General features: G+C 39.2%; 1 pseudogene; it reads left to right on the plus strand.

The window, feature by feature from the left end:
* Nucleotides 1–7,265: 7,265 nt before the first annotated feature.
* On the plus strand, nucleotides 7,266–7,381 carry LOC118613122 (annotated as a pseudogene).
* The last annotated feature ends 1,521 nt before the right edge of the window (nucleotides 7,382–8,902 follow it).

The raw sequence follows: 8,902 nt of genomic DNA on the forward strand, positions 1-8,902 counted from the left end.
GTACTTAACATGTGGTCTGGCATATAAGTAAACACTCAACTTATTTTGGTTTATGCTAAATAGTAATATTTGTGACAAGGTTGAAGGCATTGCTAATCACCTTTACAATTCTATATTAAATTACTCCATCTTCACAAGCTTAAGTTCAGTGTTTAAAATATTCTAGAAATAAGCTGTCCGTGCCAGTGAATTAATTCTGGTAGGACAGTATTCTGGAAACAATTACATAATTAAAGGAACGGCATTATAAGCATCTATCCATGAAATGGCACCTAACCAAATCATCAGATTATATCCATGCTTATCATTGCTTCCCAAACCTAATGGTTGGCTTAATAGTTTTCATTTCCATTGCAACATAGGGCAAACGACATGGAACCTGGTTTAACAAAAATGAGGAAGTTTTATTGATGATATCCACGGTTTCTTTGGGCACCCTCTGTCTAATCTATAGAGACAGATACAGATGTTTCAATATGCACATGTACATGAAGTACGTCCCAAGATGGCTGCAGTGGCTCCAAGTAACACATGTATCACAATAATGTCCAAAGACTGAAAAGGAAGAGAATGTCTCCTTTCTTCCCTTCTTGTAGATCAAGGAAACCTTGATCTTTGAAAACAAAGATGCAGAGGGTAATGAAAAACTCACCCAGTTTCACCCTCTGAGCAGAAGGAGATCCAGCATCTCATAAACGACATGGCTACACAATAGCTGAATAAAACGAAGGAGTGTGTTTGAGGTCTCTGAGCAAATATGAAGAGGGGAGACTGGCTTTTAAGGAAGGGATCCACAGTATCCTCCACAAATACACTGTATGGACTGGCCTTTTTTTTTTTTTTTTTTTTTGCAAGATGGGTAGTTGGTTTTATTTTACATTGTGGCGAGTGTTCCTGATGAGAGTGAAATAAATGTTTTAAGCAGAAAACTTCAGAATGGCAAGTATAGATTTCTGATTTTTCTGGAGTGACTCATGTGTACTTACTCCTTTGTACAACCGGAGATGCCTTATATGGTGGTGCGGTTTGTGCACCTGACAAATGCCAGGGCCAGCACTCACCTGGGAGTCTGCATGAGTAAGGTCCCTCTGGCTCTGTGTCAGAGCAAGGCATGTGCAAGGAGAAAGGTTAGATTTCATTTATGTTTGTATTACTACTAGTTTCTTTCATGAAAACCTGAATATCCATTAACAATAAATCAAATTATTTTGATGAAGTCATTCTCAAGTATTAAGGCAGCGGGGGTGAGGTAGAAGTAAAGTGGATAAATATTTGCCTCCTATACAGAATATAGAATATTTATCCCGTTTCTTTTATTCCCATAATTATAAAATCCTCTCAAATTAAAAATTCTGGTCCACAAAATCTTTCACTGGCTTAGAAAATGTTTGGATTTACCTGTTCTGTGGTAATGATATGTCATGTAGTCTAACATTACTAGCCTAAATGAATTTAGTATTAATGTTCTATTGTATCCTTACATTTATTAGCATTTTTATTTGCCTGGGTCTATGGGCTAATTTGTATGCTAATGTTAAAATAGGCTCAATTGCAGAAGCAATAACATGGAAAATTTTAGTTCAGTTAAACTAATTTATCATCTAAAATCTGTATTACCATGTTTCATGCATAAACGTGCATTTTTGCCCATGAGTGCACTTACCTACAAATGACCAAATGAATCCAGCCCAAATGCACAGAATAACAACATTCTAAACCAACTGCAGTGCCAAAATATTTTGAAAGGAGGATTCGTTAGATGTCAAATTTGTCTAACAAAACAGGACAAGGAGAACACTGAAATAAAAAATACCAAAATACTCATCTTTCAGCTTAAATACAATATCCTACTCAAGGCCAGCCTTGACTTCCTACAGATGGCTGTCATCTCTCCCTTCTCCAGAACCAACAGCATGCTGTCATCTTTGGTTTTTTTACCCCCCAGTGGACCTCAAGACTGTTGAGGGAAGGGTCCCTTTCTTATTCATTTGTGTACCGCCACCCCCCCACACACACACACACACACACACTGGGTTGGGCACTTTGTCTTTAGTATAATTTGCACACATTCTCTCGTTTGTTCATTCCTTCAGACAACAGAGAGACAATATCTGTTATGAGCAGTCCGTTTTAGGTACTGGTTTACAGCATGGAACAGACTAACAAGGGCCCACGTTCATGGGGAAAAAGACAGGGGAGGAAAAGTCGTCTTCCTCAGCCCCCTTAGGGTCCCTGGCTGGGTCTGAAAACTGACCAAGACAGATTAACAGGAGAAAAATATACAAATTTATATGACACCGGAGTCTTAATAAGGAAATGAAGACCCAAAGAAATAGTTCAATCTAAGTGTTTTTATGCTATTGATGAAAAGATAAAAGTCACAGAAAGATAGAATAGAGAGTGTGAGCTAAGTGTAGTAAACGGAGAGGACTTATCAAAGCCTGTTCACCTGGATTCTTCTCAGTCTCTCTCCATCTTGGAGATAAGGCTGCTACTTCCCTCTGGGTATAGACAGGGCACCTCTCACACAAGCATCTTATGACCTACTTCAGAGGAGGGCAGGGAGAAGGTCAGAGAGACCCTCCTGCTTCTGTCCTTTCCTCAGGCTCCTTCGGCTTAAACTATTCAATATTCCAAGCTGCCATATTTCGAGGTATCGTGCCCTGAACACCATCAACATTTATTTCCAGTAGTAATAGTACTGTAATTAAAAGATGATGAAAAAGAATGATGGGATGGATGGTTAGGAGAGGATGTGGGTGACATTAGATGCGGCCTTACAGAAGGGGGCAGATTTGCCTAGACCTGAATGACAAGGAAGAGGGGGCCGAGTGAAGACCCAAGACGTGAGCATTCCAGGACAACAGGGGGACCTTAGGTAGACCTGCGTCTGAATTTGAGGTACGGAGGGTGCTAAGGTGGCTGAAATATGGCTGTGCAGGAGACGGAGGGGAGAAAAGTCAGAGTTAGGCTGGAGGCCCCATCATATGCAGCCTTCCAGGCCACAGAAAGGAATCTGAATTTTATTCAGAGCACGATGAGTTTTTAGGAGAGTGGCAGAATTACATTTTAGACTGATGGCTCTGACTGCCGGATAGAGAAAGATGGGGGTGACGGCAGAAATGGGAAAGCCAAATAGAACCCCGGTACAGGAGCTCTGTGAGAGATGGACCAGCGGAGAAACAATAAAGAAGAAAATTTGTCGAAAATCAGAAGTTATAGTTTTAATTTCCTAGACTGATCGTAGTTAAAGAAATATGTTACAATTGTGTTTAATAAGAAGCTTTGTGGAATGTAATTGCTTTGTTGAAATGTCCCTTCACAGTAAGATAAGAAAGAAGTTAGAAAATAAAAAGTGGGGGAAATTCTTAATTAAGTTTAAATTTATACAGATTCTTTTATTGCATTTATTGAGAAGAGCATCCAGAGAGATGGAATGTTAATTTCAAAGCTTTTGTTTAATTTCTTAGGAAAGTAACATCCAACCAAAGCATATGACGACCGTAAAGTCTGAATCAACATATCTTGTAGATTGAAAGAAAAATATTTGTTATAAGAAGAATTTGTTTCTTGACTTACAAAGAAACTCACAAGCTTTGTTTTAAAACAGCTCTACCACCATATAAAATCTTTTAAGTCATTTGACGCGTTAGAAAACTTTGGGCTCTTGAGTCTCGTATTTTCTCATTGCAGACTGGAAGCAAATAAAGAGTGCCTTGAGCAGATTCCAATACAAAGTGCGATGTGAAGGTCCTTTTCTTCAACAGAAGGAAAATTCTCATTTACTTGGCTAAGCTTAGGTGAAGTCTTTCCAAACGCACACTCCCAAGTTTCATAGTAAAAATGATTGGAAACACACCACGAGCTTAAAATAAACATACTCCATTCAAATACAGGGCACTGTGACCTTTCTGACACCTAACAAAAGTATCCACATAAAGTCGGAGTTTTCTTTCATTCAAAAATGGAGCGTGATCCTGTTGGATTTGGGGCAAGGGAGGGAAGGAGCTGGATTTCAGTCCAGAAGCAGGGCGACCTTCAAGATAATTGGGTTCTGATGAGGTACTTCTGCGCTTGGAAGCTAAAGTTAACCTTGGCATATTTAAATGCATAATAACTGTTCACTAAGAAAGTAAATCTTAAAAGTTCTCATCACACATACACAAACTTGTAACTGTGTGGTGATGGTTATTAACTAGACTAATTGTGATCATTTCACAATAGACATATTGAATCATTACATCATACACCTAAAACGAATATGTTATATGTCAATTATATGTCAAATAAATAAATACTGTCTATTCACAGTTTGATAGGCACAACTAGAACTGTGGCTATCAAGAGCAAACCTTCAGAACCATCAATACAAATGATACATGGTTAATTTTCAAGGTTACTTTTTTACCTTGGTGTGTTCGAGAATGTTAAAAGATGGAAAATTTCAAGTCACAGGCTTCTATGGACTGAATCATGTCTCTCCTCTCCACCCCACATTTATATGGTAAAACCCTAACCCCCACCCCCCACTGGTGTGACTGTGTTTGGAGAGAGGACCAATAAGGAGCTGACTGAGGCTAAATGCAGTCAACAAGGGTGGGGCCCCAATGCAATAGGATCAGTGGCCTCTTAAGAGAGGCCGCCCTCTGCCTCTCCACAGCAAGGGGAAGGCAGTCCACCACCCAGGCAGAGAGTGAGCTCGCACCAGAAACCGACTCTGCTGGCGACCTGGCCTCAAGCTTCCAGCCTCTCGAACTGCGAGAAAATACATTTTTGTTGTTTAAACTGCCCAATCTATGGTATTTTGTTATGGCAGCAGAGCTGGCTAGGACATACACGGTCAAAGTGATCCTTTAAAACAAACAAACAAAAAACAGCGCGATCTAGGCACTCTTCGCTCAATACTACACTGTATCCCCATTATGCCCAGAGTAAAAACCATTGCTCTCCCACGGCCAGCGGGCCCACCATCGTCCAGCGGCTGCTCTGATCTCATTTCTCGTCGGCCCCTCTACCCACCCACTCGACGCCTCTCAAACTACCCTGGCATTCGGACGGTCCTTTCGAGGTGCCAGGCGTGCTCCTGCCTCAGCCCTCCCTCTGCCCAGAGCGCTCATCCCTCCTTCACCCAGGCGCTCCTCATTCCCTCGCCTCCATTCGACACTGGCTCAATCGTCACTTCAAGACGAACTCTACCTTCCTATCTAAAAACACGACGTAACTCCTAAACCTTCTTCCCCTGCTCTCTTCTCTTTCTGTCCACGGCATTTGTCACGTTCTTACTCACTATATAATTTACTTCTTGCGTCTAGTCTTTGTCTCTACCCTAGTGTTTAAGCTCCAGGAATCCTTGTTTTGGTCCAGTTTGTCCCTGGTGCCTAGAATACAGCACCTACTCAGTGTAGGGTCTCAATAAATATTTGTTTGCCCAAGCACTTTCCCTTCCCAGTTTTTTCAGATATATTAACTATACTAGGTAATTTAATCTTAATTTTTAAATAATTCAATCTTTGTAATAATCCTGTGAGGTAGCTGTTATCACATCCATACTTACTGCTGGGTCAGAAAGATTAGTGTAGTCACCCACAGTTTCTCAACATTAAATATGAGTTAAAAAACTCATATTTTTACTCCACATCTAATAGCCTTCCCTATGCCAAGGTGGTCATTTTAAGATGTTTTCACAGTGGTCTCCACCACATCAACCTCAGAATGGTTAAAATGAAAAGGACTGACCCTAGTCGGTGTCAACAAAGCATGTAAACACGTGAGAATCCTCATACACCACTAATGATAATGCGAATTGGTTCAACCACTTTGGCCAACTGGCATTTGTACTAAAGTTACCAAATGTATAACCTAGTATCTATCAGTTCTACTCGAGAAATGAGGACTTAGGTTCTCCGAAACAAGACTTTTCAAGAATTATTTGTAATAGCTCCAAACTGGAAACAACCCAAGTGTTCAGTAAGATTAGAACAGCTTCATAAATCTTGGTACATTCTTAGAATACTACACAGCAATGAAAGAAAAAAAAAAAACTAACCTATATACAGCAAAATGGGTGAATGTCACAGCCATAATTTGAAGCAAAAGAAGCCAGACACAAAAGTGCATACTAGGATTCCATTGACACAAATTTTAAGAATGGTCGAAACTAATAAATGGTGATTAAAGTCAGAATAATGATTATCTCTGAGGGAGTATTGAGTGAAGGGGGCACAAAGACCTTCTAGAGTCTAGAGAATATGTTCTGTATCTTGATCCGGATAGTGCTTTAAAGAGTATAAACATAATCAGAAAGTAATCTAGCTGAATGCAATAAGGTTATATACTTTGCCATGTAAATTGCATGTGAGTAGATAAGTTTTTTAATAAAAAGTTTCTATCAATAAGGAAGTAATGTATAATTCAATGAATCATTACACAGCAAAGGGCTTGCCATCTGAAAAAAAAGTAATGTTGATTCTTGATCTCTACCACATTCCTTCCTTGAAAATTTTAGGTAATCAATCATTTCAATATAAAAAATCCAAAGAGCACTAGAATAAAAGATGATAGAATTGTTTTATAATATTGGAGGAAGGCCTTCCTCATCAAGACACAAAACAAAGGATAATCTTAAAATTAAATTTGACTACAAAAAAATTTAAATGTATACATGACAAGACAATTACCATAAACAGAGTTTAAAACAAATGACTGTCTTGGAATATAAGATTTGTCAGCAAGGCAAATTTCCCTCTTTTACAAAAAATTCTTATAAATTAGTAAGGAAGCAAAACAATATAGTCCAGTGGAAAGACAGCCTAAGTTAAATTACAGTGAAAAAAAAATGACTTTAAAAATATAAGAGTTTTAAAGTCAATGTAATTTTTAAACAAAAATAAAATTCCATTTTTTACCTAACAGATTAAGAATTAAAAAGTTTGATAATATGTTGTTGAGACAGGACTATAAATGGGTATACTTCTATGGTGGGTAATACATCAGAATCGAAATTTAAAAGTTTCCAATACAGTTCCACTCCTAAGAATTCTCAAAGACGTATGTGCTAGCAAGTACTTTGCAGCATTGTATGTAGTAATGCCTAGAAGAGAGAGGCTGCTTAAATGAAGTGTGATATGTACATTCGACAGAATACTTTATAGAATGAAGCAGAGCTTCACGTGCTGATGTGGAAAGATCCCCAAGACAGATCTTTAAAGGCACAGATGAGTCGCAAAAGGTCCTGGGTTCACACCCCAGTGGAGCCACAGTCCATGGTCTATGGCCATGTCACCCTGAACAAGCTCAATGTCTGAGCTTAGAAGCTAAGCAGGGTTGGGCCTGGTTAGTACTTGGATGGGAGACCACCTAGGAAGACCAGGTGCTGTAGGCATAAATAATAATAAATAAAGGTACAGATGTGTTTGCTTCTTCGTGGATTTAAAAGGTGTGGTGGAGGGTGGATATTTACATACACATATGTACATATGTATGCCGTCTCCTGAACTATTGGCTGTGGACAGTGGGGTTAGGACCCTGAAAGGGAGAACTGCTTTTCACTAAATACCCTTCTGCGCTGTGCGTGATTGTTTTTACCAAGTATATGTATTACCTGGAAAAAAAAAAGAAAGAAAGAAAAATAAAAACACCATGTTCTAGGAAGGGGAGGAAGTGGTGTGGAAAGGAGAGGGTGTAGGGGGGGAGGAAGAAGGAGGTCAAGAAGAAACAAAAATAAATCAAGACCTCCACTTCTCGCGCCCCACGTGGCCTCGCCAGCGTCCCCACACAGAGCAGGCTGAATAAATAAAACTCGCGCCTCTGGCCTACCAGTCCTGAATCTCATCTAAGGCCCAATTTTACATTTCCAACTCAGATTAACCATTAAAAAGAGACTATCTGTGGCGTGAGGTACTCAGGCCAGGGAGTGTTCTGGTTGGACGCAGTGTATGCTGGAAAGAAATTAAACTTTCCCCGGTGCTTGCTATCTTTAGACGAGATGAAGGTAGATCAAAATTGGCGACAAACACTATCGCACTGAAGCAACACGTGACCCAACTGGAGCTAAAGGTGAGTATGTTAGGTCACGCAGACAATTCAACAATTCTGTATACGTGCTGGTTTCATGCTTCTAATGATTTCAGATTAGAAAAAAATGAATAGCTTTACTTTCTGTTTAATTATATTTTAATCAAAAACTGAAATTTTAAAAGTTATTAGGGCAAAAACCTACTAGCAGAAACTTCATCAATGTCAGTTTTGAGAGAGATTGGCAGTTCAGCTTATTTCTAGATTTGGGCTGACTTGCTCAGAGTGTTCTAGCCCATGTTTATCATGATCAAAGGGGTTAATCTATACCAAAAGAAAGTTACTTTAAGGTGAACTTAAAGTTTTACAGAATATTAATAAAGCAATACCAGTATAAACAGGCGGTAAAACGAAATTCTCAAGAATTCAGTTTTGAATGCATTAGTGTCAAATTGGCCGATTATTAGAGGCTCGGTAAAAATAAACAAGAGGCAATATTCTACTATCATGAGATAGAGTCTTTCTAGTTATAAAAATGCCTATCCCAAATAATTGCCATCCAGAATTGAAGTTTAGAAACAATAAAGTTATACTTTTTATATCCAAAATTATAGCCTTTCGTAGCTGCAGAAGTAGAGTGTTGTGAATTCAGTATGGTTGAACAAGGGACAAGCTTATTCAAGGGACCAAAATTCCCAATTCTGGAAGAGCGTGATGCTTGCAATCTTTGGGGAATCTCATACTCCCTGTGCTCAGCCAAACAAAAAAGGATGCTGTTTCATTATCACCACCAGAGCAGAACACAAATACCGCAGAAGCACTGTGACCTACGGAGGCAGATTCTCCCACCTTTTGTTAGTTTGCGAGTCATCCCTCCTAGGCTCAAGTG

This window comes from Rousettus aegyptiacus, unplaced genomic scaffold (assembly GCF_014176215.1).
Source record: "Rousettus aegyptiacus isolate mRouAeg1 unplaced genomic scaffold, mRouAeg1.p scaffold_m13_p_17, whole genome shotgun sequence".
In the NCBI taxonomy this organism is placed as follows: domain Eukaryota; kingdom Metazoa; phylum Chordata; class Mammalia; order Chiroptera; family Pteropodidae; genus Rousettus; species Rousettus aegyptiacus.